The sequence below is a fragment of the Pinus tabuliformis genome, chromosome 3_1 (assembly GCF_031772625.1).
Source record: "Pinus tabuliformis cultivar Carrire ecotype Pingquan chromosome 3_1, CPIR1, whole genome shotgun sequence".
NCBI classification, from domain to species: Eukaryota; Viridiplantae; Streptophyta; class Pinopsida; order Pinales; family Pinaceae; genus Pinus; species Pinus tabuliformis.
In genome coordinates, this window is record NC_142301.1 from 436138179 (window position 1) to 436157744 (window position 19566).

The following is a 19566-nucleotide window of genomic DNA, read 5'->3' on the forward strand; positions in this document are numbered from 1 at the left end:
AAATTTTAGCAGAATGGTTCGTTAAATCATTATTACCTAAAATCACTGAAGATGTAGCTAAGGCAGGAGTTGTTACTGAAGAGCAAGTAATTGCTCAAGCTCAGTACCTTGACCTTGTTTATACGCAGTCGGGTACTTTACATGAAAAAATCCTCGACCTTCCGAAACACAATCAAATAACTGCAGCTCCTTCAGGGTCTCATGCCGCTGATGGTATGATTGGTTCAGTTAGTACCAAAAGCAAGAAGAAATCTTCAAAGAATTCTTCTCCTATTATAACTTTACCAGATTCCCCAACAGGAGACTCTTCCGCTGAAATTCCTGCCGATATCCATGTCGTAGAATCATCTACGGCCAAATCAAAATCCGGTGGTAAAAAGAAGGGGAAGAAGAAAAATAAACAAAACTCAAAAGAGAAATCAGATAAAAGTGAATCTACTGACGAGAAACGTAAACCTCGCTATCCTTGTCTCATTTGTGACGAGGAGCATTTTACAAGAGACTGCCCACATCGAGCTGAGGTTTCGAAAATTGTCAAAGGTTCTCAAACGCCTGCTGTCTTGAAGGATCCTTTTCCTAACCAAGATAGTAAGATGATTGGTTCTTCCTCAAATGCCTCAGAAGAACCCATTATGATGATGTCTCATGTCAGGATTGCGACGCGATCACAAGATTATGGTAGTAAAAGTCCTGTTGGTGGTAAGGAAGAAAAATCTTCTCATTCAAACCCATCAACTTCAACTCCTTCTGGTTCTGATCCGCTACAGATCGAGAAACCTAACCCTGACTTAGTAATCAAACCGCCTGCAAAAGGTATACTTCGAAAGTAAGCTTTCAATCCACATGCGAGCGCTGCTCAGAATTATAACAAATTTGAAGACTTAGCTATTTTCCCTTCAGCAATGTCGACTTTGGAGGTGCTGCAATCATGCCCAGCACAACGTAAATTACTATTGTCGGCTATAGGAGCTGTTGATATTCAGGATTCGAACCTTATAATCTTCGATTTAGAGAATAGTACACCTTGCCTACCTCATCAAATGGCTTTCCAGATTCCAGTGTTAGTAAAAAACAGACCTTGCTTTCAGACTGTGATTGATGAGGGAGCTTCTACGTGTATTATGTCGATCCAGTATTGGATATCGCTTGGTTCTTCGACACTCAATCAGTCCCCGACGATTCTAAAGGCTTTTGATGGCCGAGGGTTCCATCCTTTTGGCATTTTACAGGATTTACCTATAGGGGTTGAAGGCAAAACTGTAAATTTGGATGTGGAAGTGGTTGATGCCCCTCTAGATTACAACCTTCTCTTGGGTCGTAGTTGGTCTTACGTTATGACTGCTATTGTTTCATCGGTCTTTCAGCTTATCAAGTTTCCTCATAATGGAAAGATCGTTACCATAGACCAGTTGACTTATTTTTCGTCCGACCCAGCCTCTTTTGATAGTATTCAACATGTCGGTAAAACAACTATCCCTTACAAGGATGTTGGGGTAGGATTGATTAAAGATTCTGGTTTACTAGGAACTTTTTCCTTTCCTCCTAACGTATCGCCTTCTATTGCAACTATTCATATGATTTCATCAAACACTATTGCTTTTGATGATCCTTGGATCGTACCTTTCGATTCTGAGGTGGATTCATTTGGTGACGCGATGCCTTTGAGTCCCTTTGAAATTGCATATCAGGCTGTACAGTTGTTTTCTGACCCTTGTTCAACCAAAATTGATCCAATGAATGTGGTCCATGGAGAATCACTTTCAATATCAACCTCAGCTTCAACAACTTTTTCTGAACCTGTTCATACTGATGAGCAGATTCATGAACTTTTGTCTATTGATAATTTAGCATGGGAAAATCTTCATCATCGATCTTCGTTTTTACTTGAGCTTGATCATTTTGAAAATGATTTTTCATCTATTTTTACCGCTGACTATGTCAAAGAACCACAGAATCCATTGCAACATCCTAATTCTGAGTTAAATTTGGGAAATATCTCTCGAACGGTTCCTATTGACATTTCAGTTAAACCCGAAATTATTGAAAACATTCATATAGGTGCTTCCTGTACGGACGATGAAATCCAAACTTATAAAGCCCTATTTCAAGAATTCCGAGACGTGTTTGCCTGGTCATATGAAGAAATTCCAGGAGTCGATCCATCAATTGTTGTCCATGAAATTAAAACTTACCCGGATCAACCAAAAACGACTTTCATTTGTCCATGGGGTACATTTGCTTATTGCAAATTACCTTTTGGATTGAAGAACGCTGGAGCAACTTTTCAAAGAGCTATGTCTTATGCATTTCATGACATCAAGCACATTGTGCAGCATTATCTCGATGATTTACCTGCTCATTCATTACATAGAGCCGATCATCTCACTCATTTACGAGCGATCTTTATGAGATGTAGGCATTATCAAATTAGGCTGAATCCACACAAATGTGTTTTCTGTATAGAAACGGGTCGTTTACTGGGATTCGTCATTTTGAAAGCTGGAATTCGTGTCGATCCCTCGAAGGTTGAAGCTATTGTTAAATTACCTCCTCCTTCAACTCTTTGCCAACTCCAAAGTTTGCAAGGGAAAGCAAACTTTTTACGTCGTTTCATTCCTAACTACGCCGAGATAACGAAAGGTTTTACCAGGTTGTTGAAACAGAATACTCCATTCTTTTGGGATGAGATAGCTGACAAATCTTTTGATGCACTTAAACACGCGTTGAACTATGCACCGTTATTGCATCCTCCCAACTACAACCAGGATTACTTTTTGTACCTCGCCGCTTCTCATTCCACCATTGGGATGGTTTTAGTTCAGAAAGATGAATTCAACAGTGAACATGTGATATATTATCTTAGTCGAACTTCGAATCCGACTGAGCTTAAATATTCACATGTGGAGAAATTGGCATTGGCAGCTGTTCAAGATGTCCAAAGATTCCGTCACTACATCTTATTACGTAAAACCACGGTAATTTTTGACTGTAACCCTATGATCTATATCCTGACCAAACAATTGCTAGGGGGCAAGTATTCCAAATGGATAGTTATCCTACAGGAATTTGACTTGGAATTTGAAAAATCCAAGGCAAAGAAATCTTTGGTTTTTTCGGAACTGATGTGTGATTTCCTGCGTGCAGATATTGAAACTGTGGCGGAAGAGCCCATTGCAGACGAATCCTTGTTTCTTATCAGTACTCTTGATCCATGGTATGGAGATATCATTGTTTATCTCCAAACCCAATCTTTTCGGCCTGAAATCTCACGATCTTAGCGACGGAAAATACGTTTCCAATCCCAACAATACAATATTATTGGTGATACACTCTATCATCGTGGGGCGAATTCTGTTTTCCGACATTGTTTAACTCATGAAGAAGCTGAAAAGGTTCTAAATGACTGTCACTTTGGAGCATGTGGTAGTCATATGTCTGGGTATGCCACAACCCAAAAGATATTGCGTGCTGGTTATTTCTGGCCATCTTTATTCAAAGATTGTATCTATGCAGTCCGGAAATGCTACAATTGTCAAATTTTTGATCGTAAGATGCGTGCTCCATCCGCTCCTCTCCACCCTATAATTGCCGTCGATCCTTTTGCAAAGTGGGGTATCGACTTTATTACATGTAACCCTCATTCGGCCAGGGGGCATGCGTATATCATCATTGCGGTAGATTATTTTACTAAGTGGGCCGAGGCGATGCCTACATTTTCGGCAGACGACAAATTGCTGCAACTTTCGTTTTCAATCATATAATTGCTAGATTCGGTGTTCCTCAAGCGATTATTACTGATCATGGGAGTCATTTTCGAAACATCATGATGACTGAATTGACAGATCAACTTGGCCTGCGTCACGATAGTTCTACTCCATATTACCCACAGGCAAATGGTCTGGTTGAAGCTATCAATAAAGTTCTAGTCACTATGATCCAACAAATCATTGGTATTCATAGGTCGAGTTGGCATAACATGTTATTTTCAGCACTTTGGGCGCATCGAACCTCAGTAAAAACATCAACTGGTTTCACTCCTTTTCAATTGGTCTACGGTTTGGAAGTAGTGTTATCCATTGAATGAGAAATCCCGTCATTGAAAATAGCCATAGAATTACTCCTAGCCACTTCCGAAGAGGAGAAACGTTTGTTGTATTTAGCTCAGCTAGATGAGAATCGACGCAATGCTGCATTAGCAATCGAAACTCATGCAAAACGAATAAAATCTCAGTACGATCAAAATGTTACACGTAATTTTTCGGAAGGAGACCTAGTCTTACTATATGATCAAGCAAACGATAAGCTAGGGGCTGGAAAATTTGTACCTATGTGGCATGGTCCTTATATTGTTAAGTGAAAGTTGGCAAAAGGGGCCTATGAATTGGTAGATTTTGACGGTGTCTCTTTGGGTAAACCCAGAAATGGGCTTTATCTAAAGAGATATTATGCTTAAATTTTGGTGTGGAGATTTTTGTTAGATTAGTTTCTTTCTAGCTGGTGTGTTTTAGATTAGAAATGTGTGCCTAGTTTAGAGAGTGCTTTTATCATTATTCCTGCTTATCTTGATTTTACTCTTGATATTGCAGATGTCGACGTCTCTTCAAACATACATTGGTTTTGCTGATGGTGCTTGTCGTAATACACGGAACATTTCTTCTGCAGCTTGGGTTATCTATTCACCCTCTGATGAGTTAGTATCTATGCATGGGGTAAGCCTCGGTCAAACAACGAATAACATTGTAGAGTATAGTGCAGTGATTGAGTTATTATCTGAATCCATCTCATTTGGGATTTGGAGTTTGATTGTTAGGTTAGATTCTGAACTCGTTGTATTACAGCTTAACAGGGTTTATGCCATTAGAAATCCAGTGTTATTAAGATTATTTTTGAGAGTTCGTCTCTTGGAACGTGAATTTGACTACATTGAATATCAACATATTCCAAGATATTTAAATACATTAGCAGATGCAATTGCTTCTCGAATGTTAAATAGACATTTGCAATAATAAAAAAAGTAAATTTAAAACATTCCATAACATGTTATACAAGGTAGCCAGTAATAGTGATATATCATAGCATAGAAGTGTGTCAAATATACATCGTCTTCGATCATAGGTTGAAAAACACCTTATGATCGGCAAAAATGATAATACAAAAAGACATAAAATGTCGTGTGAGTCTACAAAAGCGATCATCCTATCCCTGGTGATGATCACGATAAGAAACCACTGCTCGGGCCACCCTACAAAGGAACCTCCTAAAAGGTCTTGGGAACCTAATCACATATCGCTGTAACCTAAGTGGGATATCATCTATGTCAGTCTCTGGGATATCTGCTGTCAAACGCTCTAGATGATTCTCCAATTCGGTCAGGGTCTCTGTAGATTGGTCTTGTGGGGCCGGTACTGCTACAACTAGGTGTCTCCTCTCATAGGGCTGGAGAGCGGCTGGTCGCCGTGGACCCACATCTGCATTTGAAACTTTTTATTATCAATTTTGGACGATTTAAAAAAAATAAAAAATAAAAAATAAAAAATAAATAAATAAATAAATAAATAAATAAATAAAAATAAAATTAGTTAAAACTTAGGAAATGTTGAGAATGATTTTACCTAAATCATCCCATTGCTCTCCTGGTGGAAGAGTCATGTCTGGGTCACCACGATAATCCATCCCAACATATGGAAAATCCTGAATCACAAAAAGTTGGTTCCCCAACCAACGAAAATACTTAGGCGGAAATCGAACAACCTCTGAACCCTCCTCAGGATGACGGGCCATCACTGCAACCCAACGCATTATCCTAGGCTCTCAAGGAAGTCCAGCCTCAATGGAAAGCTGCTTTGGGACCCTCTCTAGACCAAAGCTCACAACCAGGAAACCATATCCAAAGTTTTTTAGTTGTTCGTTCTTTGCTCTAGTTAGTTGGCCTTTTACATTTGCCAACACAGCTTCGCACCAGTTGAAGATGGTACCTCGATAACAGTCTACTGCCATTCGCATCTGGGATCCGGTAGCTACATGCAATGCTGCACTCCCGCATAGTCTGGTGACAGTGAACGCGATAACCTTAAGTTCAGGACGGGCGATAGTTTTAATATCGATCCGTTTGTCCGCTGTTTGATCATTGCAAAACTCCAATCGAGACTAGCGACAGACTGGCCACCTGGCCTAGTCCCGAAAAGAGATAATTGTTCGCCTCTCTTGGGAAAACCAGTCAAAAAATATATGTCCTCCAGCTCAATTTCGAGCCGGTGGCCACCAATCATGAAACACTGGTCCTGTATGTTCCACCTGTCCACCAGCCATTGCAAGAAGTCTACTTGGGCCCTCATGCCGGGTATGGCCCAGAATTTAAACAGTCCGCATGCCCTCAATGCATCCAATGTGGGTTGATGATTTATTGTGGCTAGGTCCACATCTTCGTGCTCGTGTTCCCGCCAAATAAGCATTTTGTATGTCCTACATTGCACAAAAGACATATTAGAACAATTTAGTTCAAAAATTTTTGGGCGGAAATGGAGAAATTTCAAATTTTAAAACCTATTTCGCAGGGTCCGCACCTGCTGGTTAGGGACAGTGCGTAGGTCCACACTTGTTGTAAGCAATAGGTGCGGACCCACGACTTTTTACTTTGTAAGAAAAAGTCGGGGTCCGCAGGGGCCGCATGTTGCACCTGCGGACCCCCGCGAGTGTTTTTCTAAAACAAATTCTCCTTAAAAAATCAAATTTAAAGCCCTAAAATGAAATGCAAACGGTTGAAATGCAAGATAAGGATGATGTGGATTACCTAGAGCTGACAGTTTTCGATTCCAACGGACGGATTTTCCGCAATCTTCATAGGAAGTTTCTTACCCAAAAGCTCTCTCTTCTCACTCTGAAGTCAAACAGTAAAAATGAATTTACAAAAGCCCTTTTTATAAGCTTTTTTGAATAAATGAATTTTTAATTTATTTATTTTTTACTTTAAAAAGGTAACTTTTTGATGCATTTTTATTTATCTTAAACAGGTATGAGTAATGTTTTGAGTTTTTGTGCAGAATATTGGATTTTTTAGGGAAAATTGATCATTTTCAACAAAAAACATTGGAGTCCTCTTTAAGCTCTTTTCTGACTCGTAAAATATGAAAAGATTGCCGAGTTTTTCTTTTTTAAACTCGTTAAAACGAAATTAAAAGGATGGTCCACTTACAACTCTTTTCTGACCGTATAAACATGAAAATATCGCTGGACTTTTGTCGTTTCAAGTTCGATATTGGTTATAAAATGACGTGTCTTTGATCACTTTTTTACTTTTTCAGATCGGAGCCACTAATTATGAAAAGTACTCCTTGATCGTAATGGTCAAGCGGTTCTCTCAAGTATTATTTTATACTTTTTCGGGCTTGGGAGACACAAATTTACGAAAAAGGACATCCATGGAGTTTTCTTAAGTTTTTCTTCTGACTCCCTAAAATTGAAAAACACCGAGTTTTTCCTATACTGGACTCGTTAAAATTTAACAGTAAAGGACCTGTTCAATTTTAAACAAGAACGAACCACTCCTTCTTAGGGTTCGAATTTTAAACTAAGTTGGACTCATCCGAAGGATGAGCTTATAACCAAGCAAATGTTATCCTCCTCAAGCTTGTCAAAAATAAAGAGGTACTTGCCAGAAATGGTGGGGGAAAAGAGAGGAAAATGAACCTGTTTGTTACACTTTGTGTTTTAGAAAAGCAGTTAACCACTCTTGAACACGACACTTTTTGTTCACCTGGGTTGGGAAATCCTTTTCCTAACAGTTAATCAAACCATATTGAAAGTCTTCAGCTGATTTTTGGGTATTAGCTTTGGGTCAATTGTCACCAAACCATCTGCAGTGTCGTTATGTGTTAAAAAGGTTAGTTCAAATAAACCATTCATCTACAAAATATCTGTCATCCATTTTGACCATCCATGAGTTAGTCCTTGCCAAATATATTTCTTCAAACTTGATCTATGATTTCGTGTTGTGGGCTTGCCTACGACAGATCGCTTTCTATCGACTTCAGCTCATTATCTAGAAAGATGATCTAGAAATCGTCAGTACCTTGGAATCTGCATGCCCTAATGGCAGGTTTCTCACCTTCGACGACAGGTTGCATCATTGAACTTCGATCAAAGGATTCTATGACATGTTCGACATCAGCTCATCTATTCACATTTCATGGATTGTATTGAGTACTTTGAGAGCCATTGACATTATTGGTGGTTTCTCTCACACTTGTTAACAGTTCACATCATTGACTGGTAATCAAGTGGTTTCTACTATGTTCGACATCGACACATTCATTCACATGGATAGAATCGTACTAGTTCGGGAAGCAGAAATCAAGAACCTGGATCTAGTTTCTGCCATCTAGGCTGCGAGAAATTTTGTTATTCATTATACAGTGGACTATTCATAAACAGATGGCTACGCCCATACTGTGTCTACATATGTCTATACTCATGATGTATTACAAAATCATTCCTGTATCAGAATAGTTTAGTTAGTTTTCTAGTCAGTTTTGATCTGAGCATGGGAATGCCTACCTCAGCGATGATATGTTCACATATATATATATTTTGCATTGAATGTTTTTACAGGTTTCGACTGGGGTGTCCACAGGATGATCCTTGAAATGATAAAGTACTTCAGTCTTCTTAGATGACAAATGCTATCCTCATCTATTACAGAATTCGTACTTTAGGGGGCAATTTGTTGCACAAAAATTGTCACCATGACATTCTGCAATCTGTGTGAGACTATCACCACTCATACTTTCCTCCTTTGCAAGTCTTAAGCCTCAGCTCTTCATATCAAGCCTTGAAAATAAGAGAAAGCCCTCAAAAGTCTATAAAACTCTGGTTCCGCAATTTCTCTTAGCATTACCTGCGGTCCTGCACCTAAAGGTCATGTCCCCTGCACACCTGACTGCTCTGTTTCTGTGTAATGGGTGAGGACCCCTGTAAAAGTAAAAAAGGCACAAGTATATTCCTAAAAACTCACTTTGAGTCATTTCTAGAAGCTTATGGAAGGAATCTTGAGGTGGCAAGTTCGCTCCTTTGAGGTTCATGCATCCCATACCTTAAGGAGCTAACCCCTTGATGTGAGGAGCTTATCCCTTTGAAGGAGGACTCTATCCCTTCATAGGTGGACCTGTAACCTCCTTCATTTGCACTATAAAATGAAGCATTGGGCTAGTTACTGAGGAGGTTGAAAGCTGAATATTTTTTAGGTGAAATGCTGCTGGAACTTAGTCTTCCTAATTGAGCTTTTGTGAGGAAAGATTACATACCTCTTTGATCTCATTTGGAAGAGTGTGAGGCTTGTCAAAGTAGAGGAGATTCCTGTTTCAGACCCTAGGAGGAGCTTGTACAACATCAAGGCACCAAAGGTTGTAAAGTTCTTCTATTTTCAAAGTTAATACAATCAAGTTTATTTTTCTCAATAAGCTGTGTTTTATGGTTTATTTTATGGATTCTTTGATCACCATGATGAACATGATTTATTATATTAGCTATGCAGGTGTTATTTGATGTGTGCTTGTTTGTGATTGCAAGTTCTCAAAAGGAAACTCTTTTGGATGGTTGAAGGATGGCTGCTACAAACTAGCATTGGACTTAAGGTAGGGTCTAAACACCTCTATAGTTTTTATTAATGAATTGCAATATATTTAGAGAAAGGTAGATTTGCTTGTCCTGCTTGTTGCTAAATATCTTTTGATACTAGGGAGATCGGCCTTGTCCACAAGATCGATTTATCCGGCCAACACAAGTGAACATTGGAATCTTCAATAATGATAATTCCCTCTAAACATGTCACGTGAGGATTGTAAAACCCCTTATAGGGTGGACACACGAACCCTTAATCATAGCAACATACCTCTCCTCTCTAACATATACATGTAAGATTTTAAAACCTTTCTAGGGAAAAATGTGGGCTCTCACATGGATTGTTCAACACAAATATAACTCTCAAATAATACTAGTGATTTTTGAAATACAACTTTTTATCAATGTTGCACGTGTTCAAAATTCATCCCATGTCATCCCTTCTTCCATTTCCATTGTTAAATTTTCTACAAGATCCACAATATAAACCAATTTTTTGATTTAATAATTATTACCTAATGATCTTCAAACAATTTATCTCATGCCACTGATATCATTGAGCAATTATATATAGAAAATCTCAGCAGTAAATACAACAAAAACATTAAAGATCACAGAATGACAACCATGCAATAGAAACACCAATTTTACCCTAGGAAACCCAACCTTAGGAGAGAACCCAACAAATTTTCTTTTAAGAGAAACTATTCATCAACAAGGTTTGTAAATCCAAATTGTCTAGAAATCTGTGCCAATGTCCAAGTCAAAAAAATACCAGTCAAACCTGGTCAAAATAAACAATAAGATAACACTGGTCAAAACTAGTCAAACCAATAAAATCTGGTCAAATTTAGCCATGCGGCTCCTGTGGTCAACTTCAGTTAAATATAGTCAAACCTTAAAATGGGAATCCTACGATCAACTATGGTCAACCTACAGTTGATTGTGGTTAATATAGTTAAACTTCAATGCGCGACTCATGTGGTTGTTTGTGTCAAAATTTTCAAACTTCGTCAACTATTGCCAACTTGTGGTTGACTACAACCAATATTAGCCCTCCTAAAACTTGGTAAACCCTAGTTAAAATCGGTCAAACAAAGAGAGAAACAAATTGAAAAAAAATTGTTAATTTGTCCTTGTTTCCTCCTCACTTGCAAATATCAAAGAGACCTCAGAAATGAAGAATAAACTTGCTTGATTGATTATAAAAATGAATTGTCACATCATGTATTTATACTCATTGAATGGGCTAAAATAATCCAAGGGACACGCTTGTTCACTTGGCTGGGCCTGACTTGATTTCTTGGGCCAACTTGCACTAAAAAAAAAAAGATAATTTTTTTTTTTATTTTCTTAGGCCAAATTAGAGACTTCTTTGGCATGCAGAAATACCTCCTGATGCTACAAAAAAATCAACACTCCCACTTAGTCATGGAGGTATTATCCTTAGCTACAAATAGATTTCTCCTTACTTGAAATTTCTCCTTCCTTAAGAAAATTTCATGAGCTTGCTATGTTGATGTATGCATGTCTATAGATCACTCCATCCTAGAGTAGAAATAGTGAGTATCGTGGGCCATTTACCCTTGTCCAAATCAGCCTAGCCAAAGTCCTTGATGGCTTCTCAGGTGAACATATCAATCCCCTCTGATAAAAATCAAAATGACCCAACCAACTTTGTCTGGCTTCTCAAGAGGGGATCTTCCCTTGGACCATTCATCCTTAGCCAAATTAGCATGGCCCAATCAAATTCCTTTATGGTTTCTTGGGTGAATTTTCATCTATCTCCTTTGGTCAAATAAGAATGACCCAACCAAGTCCTTCTAGCTTATCAGGAGTAGATCTGTCCACTTTTGTAATTTCCCAGGGCCATTCACACCTGGTCAAATGACATAGCAAAGACCTTTTGGCTTCTTGGGTGAATGTACTGTTATCACCTAAAAAATGATCACCTAGCCATTTCTAACTAGGTGGATCGAAATACACCATGTAAGATTAATTTTACCATAGTAAAATCACTTTCACCATAGGAAATAATTTAGTAAACCATTTTTATTAAATTATTTCTGTTTAAAATAAAGAAAACCCCATGAGAATAATTGAATAAATCATTATTTATTTATTTTTCTCTATAAATAATTATTAAATCATTATTTGATAATTATTTCTTAACACATTTGACTAAATCACCTTGGAATAATTAAATAAATCATTATTTATTTATTATTCCTTAATCTTATTTTTGGAATAATTGTTAAACCATTATTTAATAATTATTTCAAATTCACACTTTTCTTAATCCTTGCAAAGTGATTAATAAATCATTTTATTTGTTAATTACTTCTGTTATACTCCTATACCAATAGGTGTCATATTTCATGATTGACTTGATGAGCTCTGTAATATGTTCATCCATTTCCTTGTTGCAAAGGGTTTCCATATTATCAAAAATAATAAAAAAGTAAAAAATGTAAAGAGGGTATGCCCTAAAAGAAAAATCAAAGGGTAATAAGAATAAAATGGTCAAAAAATGAAAGAAATGAACCCCAAATAAAGAAAGACCAGGAAAGTGTGCAAGTCCAAAATGCCACTACTTTTCATTTTCTGTAAATAAGCATTGTGTGTAGTTTGTTAAAAACTTTGCCACAATTGATGAATGGCCAAACAACTCAATCTTGGCTAGTTCATGTTTGAATTTCCTGTTTTAGAGATAGAGAATAAAATCCAGCCAAACTGTTTAATCTTGGCAGATAAGTAGATAGGTAGAGAAGCAAAGGAGCTCAACAGTTTAATCTGAGCCCTTGGATGTAATAAGTGCAGACTTAGGTAGGCGTGCCATGCAAAGAAAAGAAAAGTTGATGAGGGTTTGCTAGTCTAAGTGCACCCAAAGAAAGAAGGAAAAAATGCTAGGACTAAAAATAGGCAGGGTAGGTAGATGGTGTTGCAAAATGATACTTGTGATGGATTATGTTTCTAAAAATGTGTTAGCTTTCACTCCTGTCACAAGTGCAAGGAAGACAGTATACTTGAAGCAGCTCAAGCAAGACAAGATTCAATAACTAACTCCCCTTCATACTTTTCCCTAATCATTTACTAATTTCCCCCCTAAAATATTAAGAATCTGTTCTTAATATCACTAAAAAGCCACTCCTTCCATTTCATAAACATTGCCTCTGTAAAACCCTGTTGTACTTAGGAAAATGACTACATTTCTCATATAAACCCCTTTTTCCATCCTAAGCCTAAGTTTAACTACAAAAGCCAATTGTTTTTTACTTAGCGCTTATTTTCAAAATCCTTTCATATTAACTTCTAACACTTACTATATAATTCCCATATACTTATTCCCATCCCATATTATGTAAATATAATAAAAAACCCCAAATAATATATATCCCGCCCCAGTTGAAATATAACCATAAGCATGTTCTTTGGGAATTAATAAGTTTATTTGAAACTTATTAAGAACCCTCCCCGCACGCCATAAAGGGTTGATTAACCACCTGGGTTAATTAATAACTGAACCCGCAAACCTAACAAAACCGCCCCGATACGTTTAAAAACACAGTTTATTTGTTTCGGGCCCGCACATTAAACCTCCGCCTTGTTCCAAGCCCGTCCATCGTCCGATCCACTCATTCACATCCAACGATCGATAAACCATATCGAAACCGCCTTTCCATCGAACATTAACTCGCGGGGGACCGACGGTTTTTGCCCCTGTACCGCTGCCACGCGTCGCCCATTCGGGGTGATCGCTTGCCCTTCGTCCAAAACCGCCCAGCCCCAAAAGCGATGCGGGCAAAACTACTTACCACCGCCCTCCGCTAACGTCATCTGTCCCTTTAATGACGTCACCCGCCACGTCACCGTCACGTCACCTGCCCTCGTACTCCCGCTGATGTCATCCGTCCTTCAAATAAAAAATTCTCGCCAAAACTTCATTTTGTCGAATAAAAAGGGTAAAATCGTCATTTTTGCTACATTTTTCTGCATACAGCATTCTAGGCATTAAAAACTTCCAAGTTCACAGTTCCAGTTTTTTAACTATCGCCCGACCAGAAAAGCTACAACGCGAGCTCTGCACCCTGCCATTCAACCTGCATAGTGCAGTCTTCCTCTTTAATACAGTTCGAACCAACACCGAGGGACTTCCAAGCTCGCACAAAAAAGAAATAAAAGGATATACAGGGATACTTGCTACCCTAACCAGTGGACCTTCAGAGACATGAATTTCTAGAGAAAAGCGATGAGACGACATGTTCGCAGTTTTGTTTTCCAGAACACGATGGACAATAATGAGCAAGAGTCAAAACACAGTTAAAGTGTATCAGTTCAGCATTAAAGTGTATCAGATCAGCGATAAAGATGTCAGAGCAGAATTAAAGAGGGGCATATCAAAATTAAAGAGCATAGTTAAGACAGGCAGCCGACGCAGAGTTACTACAGAAGACAGCTACCAGCCGAATTAAAGAGCCTGCCTCCAGCACAACACCAGTTTACCCTTTTCCTATCATAGAGACTAGCTGTTTCTATTTTTGTAAACTCTTATTAGTTAAACCTAGATATTATCTCACAACTGTTATGAGATATTGGTTGTACATATTTTGTTGTATAAATACCCCCTCCATTAGAGTATTGTGGGGGGGATGGTGGAGGGGAATTCCTAGACTTTGCTGTAATACTGATTTTTGGAATAAAGAGCTGTTGGAATCAACTGTTGTATGGCCTACTGGATGAAGAATTGAAGCAGAGGACTTGTCACAGATTTCTTGAATCAACCACTGGATCAATAAGTCCTCTATATCTTGTGTTTTACAATTTTTCTTAGTTTATTATATCATCTGTGTTTCATGATCTGAATGATAAAGAAAAGGTTAATTTCAGAATATGCTTGATTGCACTCTGTTTTCAGTCTTTATTGTTCTCTGTGTTTTCTGCAAATTTGGATAAGTAGTGAACTCTTAATTGCTCATGTTTCCTGATTCTTTCATGTTGATTATTTGTTAAAGAATTCTTAACTGCTCCTTATCATTAATCATCCATTTTTTCTCTTTCAATATGTTGAAGGATTCTTAACTGCCCTTCACCCAATTTGAGCCCATTCCATCTATTTCCAGTCTTTATTTGTTCTCTGTTTGACTACCTTGCTCTGTGAAGCCATCCTCTGTTAAGAAACCAAATCCTGAAAGCCATCTTCTTTGACTCCATTAGCCCAATGGACTGAACTGCTCTATTTTATCTCTCTGTTCTATTGAATCTCACCACCCAAACTCAAAATAAAATAAAATCCTTGAACTTCATAATTAACTTAATACCTTTAAAAACAAAGCTAAATCATAAAGAGAGAGCCCTCTCTGGATAAAGATTGGCTAAATTCTGTATCTAAAATATTGGTCTGTGGTTACCTCGACATCCTTCCCTTTCTTACAACTTTGGGGAAAACCTGAGTAATAACAACTTCAACCATTTTCTAAATAAATATTTGACCATTTTGAATATCTTTTCCCTCTCCAAAAAATATGATAAAATATTCATGACGGTTAGATTTTGATTTGGGTAATAATATTTTATTATTTTCCAATTTCTAATCTAACCCAATACATTGCTATAAATAAGAGGGGTTTCCATTCATTCTTCACCATGATCACTATCATCGTCACCATTATCATATCATGCCATTTGAACTCCCACTTGATTTCTGTCTTTGTTTTGGGTTTTTTACTTATTGAGAGAGAGAAACATTGGATTTCAGAGATCTGTGGTTTGTGCTTTTTGAATTTTTGACCGGAGAATCCACAGTAATGGAATTTTTACACCAACGTTTCGAATCCCAAACATCAAAGGACCCATCACACGCAAGGGGATTTCCAGACCCATGTTGTAGATATCCTTCACCGGGTGTTAGTAATAAAAATATTATTCATTTAAAGTATTATTCTTTTGGGTTATTGCATTAGTTATTTCTTATTGTACTATTTTTTAGATTGCAAATGATATTTAGGCTGCAAGGTTTTCTTCTTTTGTCATTGCATACCTGAAGCGTAAATAAACACATCTTGTTGTTAGGGTCACTTGTCACCAATGACTTAAGTGAAGTATTTTTGGTACACTTGTTAAGATTTTTCATACCAACAAATGACAACTCCACTGGGTTTTTAGTTACATGGTCATCAACAAAAGGCGACTCCACTGGTGTAGTAATTCAAATCCTTGGTCGCTGTTGTCTCAATGGTTTTCAATATTTTTTCCAGTGATTTTAGCCTCAAAATTTATTTTTTAGATCTCCTTTCTTTTCTGGATTTTTTTTTTGGATTCTGTTGGTTTTTCTCATCTTTCCGCAGGTCACATGTACCAACCGAGTAGGAGACGACACAATATGGGTGAAATCTACCAACCGAGAGTCCCGTGATAAAAACACACTTTTTGGCCCCTTTTCTACATTCTACAACACACATTTTTTCCATTTTTCCACATTCCAACGCACTTTTCAAGTCAGAATCCACATTCTGCATTTTTTTTTAATTAATTAATTAATTTTGTTTGTTTATTTATTTATTAATTAATTTTTTTTTTTTTTTAATTTTTTAATTAATTTTTATTATTTTATTATTATTAATTTGTTTTTGTTTGTTTGTTTGTTTTTTTATGTCTGTTTTGTTTTTTGTTTTTTTTAGATTTGTTGATTGTGTTGTGTGTGTACTGAGGAGGGTTGTTGTTATTTCTAGAGTCACCCCTAGGCCTAGATTCTCTTAATTATTTTTCATTGAAGAAGAAAAATCCTCCCTAGGGTTTAGAGTACACCTCCATAATTAAGGAAGAGATATGTTGAGTTGAGGAGTCTAGGGTACAAAACTTTCAACCTCTAATTATTAGGGTTTTGTCCACTATTTTACAACCCTATTGGATATGTTTCTTGTAAGGACCAAATTCAGACTATATACATTTTTTTTTTTGTGTTAACAGCAAATACAACCAGAAAAGAAACGCATTGAAATTTCAAATTTATTTAGCACACACATTCCTGACACTCATTTCAGAGAACATATCATAACATTTACATACTTTTAACTAAGATCAATAGTAATGAAATACATATGTACCGTTCACTAGAAGGCGAGACTCCGCTTGCTCTGCTGTTACTGGTATTCCCTTGTAGCCGGTCACCTCCGCGAGTGAATGATGACGCACTTGATCCAAATACGAAGACCCATTGATTAACCTCCCAGCCTACTCCTTGGGTACTCTTCTTCCCCGCGGACCCCCGAGCTGCAATGGGGTTGTACAATGGAGGAAGCACTAGCTGGTAGAGGAGAGCATACCTTGGCTCAAGAGTCCCCTCTAAAAAATCCTCTACCTCACCAAACTCACTATAGCTTCGTAATCACTGCTCTGACATCATCTCATCCATCCAACAATAGGGTTCCCAAAAGTCCCTTCTCCCATGGCTTGCCCCTTCTTTTATAAGAGTCCTCATAGATGACACTTGGCATGTCATGCATAATTATATTTTTTTTATTATTATTTAAAAGCTTGATTATTCACCTACCCATGTGTCACTCTCTCATCAAGGGTCACCCAAAATTATTTACTTAACTTTTTATTTAAAACTAATATTTTCCTCACCTCACAAGATTCCTATTTCTTCTCCTAGTTGTCTCTTTATCCCCCCCTTTTATTCCTTAAATTGTGTTCATTACTTGAAGTCAATTAATGAGTCAAGATTTTATCCCCAATCTACTCCCTAATTTAACTCAGGTTATCTCTTAGATGGATATTCTTATGTTGGTTTTTGCCACATGGAGGTTCTCTACATTTCTCTAAATTTAATTTATTATTCTTATTTTAATTCACCTTCCTCTTCTCTTAATTAGGTTTAATTAGTTTAGGATTAATCTTTATCCTTACAATTATGTCCCATCTTTCCCCTTTTTCCCTAATTAAACTACATAATCTACCTAATATTTTCCAACATGGGAAGGGTAGAGTTTTTAAGGTAATCTATTTTATTTCTACCTATGATCCTCTTAACCCAAGTTCTATTTTTGATTTAATTACCTTGGTTTCTAACATCATTTACCCTTGATGTAAATTTACCTAGTTTTCATTTCTTGATTATATTTATCAATTAATTTATTTTTAATGATTCCAAGGGTGCCAAGTTTGGTCGTGCCCTTCAAGAACTTCCCTTGAAGCTCCAAGGGTGCCACGCCTAACAATTTATTTGTGATGCAAAGGGTGCAAAGTTGGTCGTTCCCTTCAAGAAATTCCCTCGAAGTTCCAAGGGTGCCACGCCTAACATTTTATTTGTGATGCCAAGGGTGCCAAGTTGGTCGTGCCCTTCAAGAAATTCCCCAAAAGTTCCAAGGGTGCCAAGTTGGTCGTGCCCTTCAAGAAATTCCCCAAAAGTTCCAAGGGTGCCACACCACTTGCCCTTCAAGCATCCAGTGACTACGAGGGGAAAGTATAGTGCAACGTCATAGACCACTATCATCTCTTATGTTTCCTACTATAGTGAGACTAATGGTGTCGGGGATCAAGGAATCCGCCTTGATGCGCGCCCCCCCGGTAAAATCCTCATGAGCGACCCAACTTTGGGACCTGCCCTCATGGCATCGTGATCTTCAAGGCGAAGGTGTTTCAACCCTTCCAGCCCAAGTCACAGTGGGAGTGCTAGTGGGTGAGATCAGGGACACTGTCCCACCCCTCCCATGTAGTTCCATCCACTTGTACAACCCCATCACCCATATGTGAGTCATTCGGTCAAGCAACTAATCTGTGCCTGCAACCATTAACATATCATCATAATATAGTTAAACATATATGGCAGGTTTCAAGATCAACTTAGAATTTCAAAGATAAAATAATATGAATTTTCATCAAACCAGGTGTCATCAACTCGTCATATGCGAGTGCCTCTGATGGTTTCCTGCCATACTCAATAGTCATCAGTAACAAGGTTTCTCAACGTTAGTCATTATCATAATAGCATCATTAACAACTCCTAGTCATTCACATCATTGTTCATCGTGAACTAGAACTAATATAAGTAGCCAACGTAAGGAGCACGTCCATCATAGATATCATCAACATAACATCAGTAGAAATAATACATATACATCAAAGATATCATCATCATAACATCGAATAGGAAATAAACACATCCATCACATCCACTAATAGTAGAGTTAAGTGTTTGGATCCCCAACCTGAGGTCCCCAAAGAATAAAGTGTGGGCCTTAAGGCTAAATAAATGTTAATGACATATCATTGTCAGTCAACTAGAGCGGGGCACTACATACACCCCCTCTTAATAATGGATTTCGTCTCGAAGTCCTTGGAATAGGTAAGGAAAACAATGACGCATCTCTTTAGTGTCCTCCAAAGTAGTTATCAGAATTCCATTAAGAGGGCACCATTTGGGTTTTTATATGGAAGATTCTGCAGAACACCTCTCAGTTGGGACCGACTAGAGGATCGAGTATTAATGGGACGGTTTGAGGGACCTTTTGAAATCTTAGAAAGGAAAGGGTCGGTGGCATATAGGCTTGCCTTACCTCCATCTTTAGCACGTATGCATGATGCGTTTCATGTTTCTGTTTTACGTCATTATATTTCAGATCCTTCGCATGTTATTGACTTTGGTCATTTGCAGCACCAAGCTTGTTTGAATTTGAATTTACAATGATTGGTAATCACATAATAGTAATAAGCACAATAAAAAAAAACAGGTTATATCTTAAAAATAGTTTTAGGATTCATGTTGGTGAATCATGCTAGCCATAGTTGATCAATTATGAATCACTAACAATTAGTTTGAAATGATTCTTCCTTCATTATCCATACTAGTGATTCTCTTTTAAAAAGAAAAATCCCCCACCCCTCATATTTGGCTATCAATGCAGCGCCCTTGTGTAAACCAAAGATATTCATAGTAAGGAATTACATTTT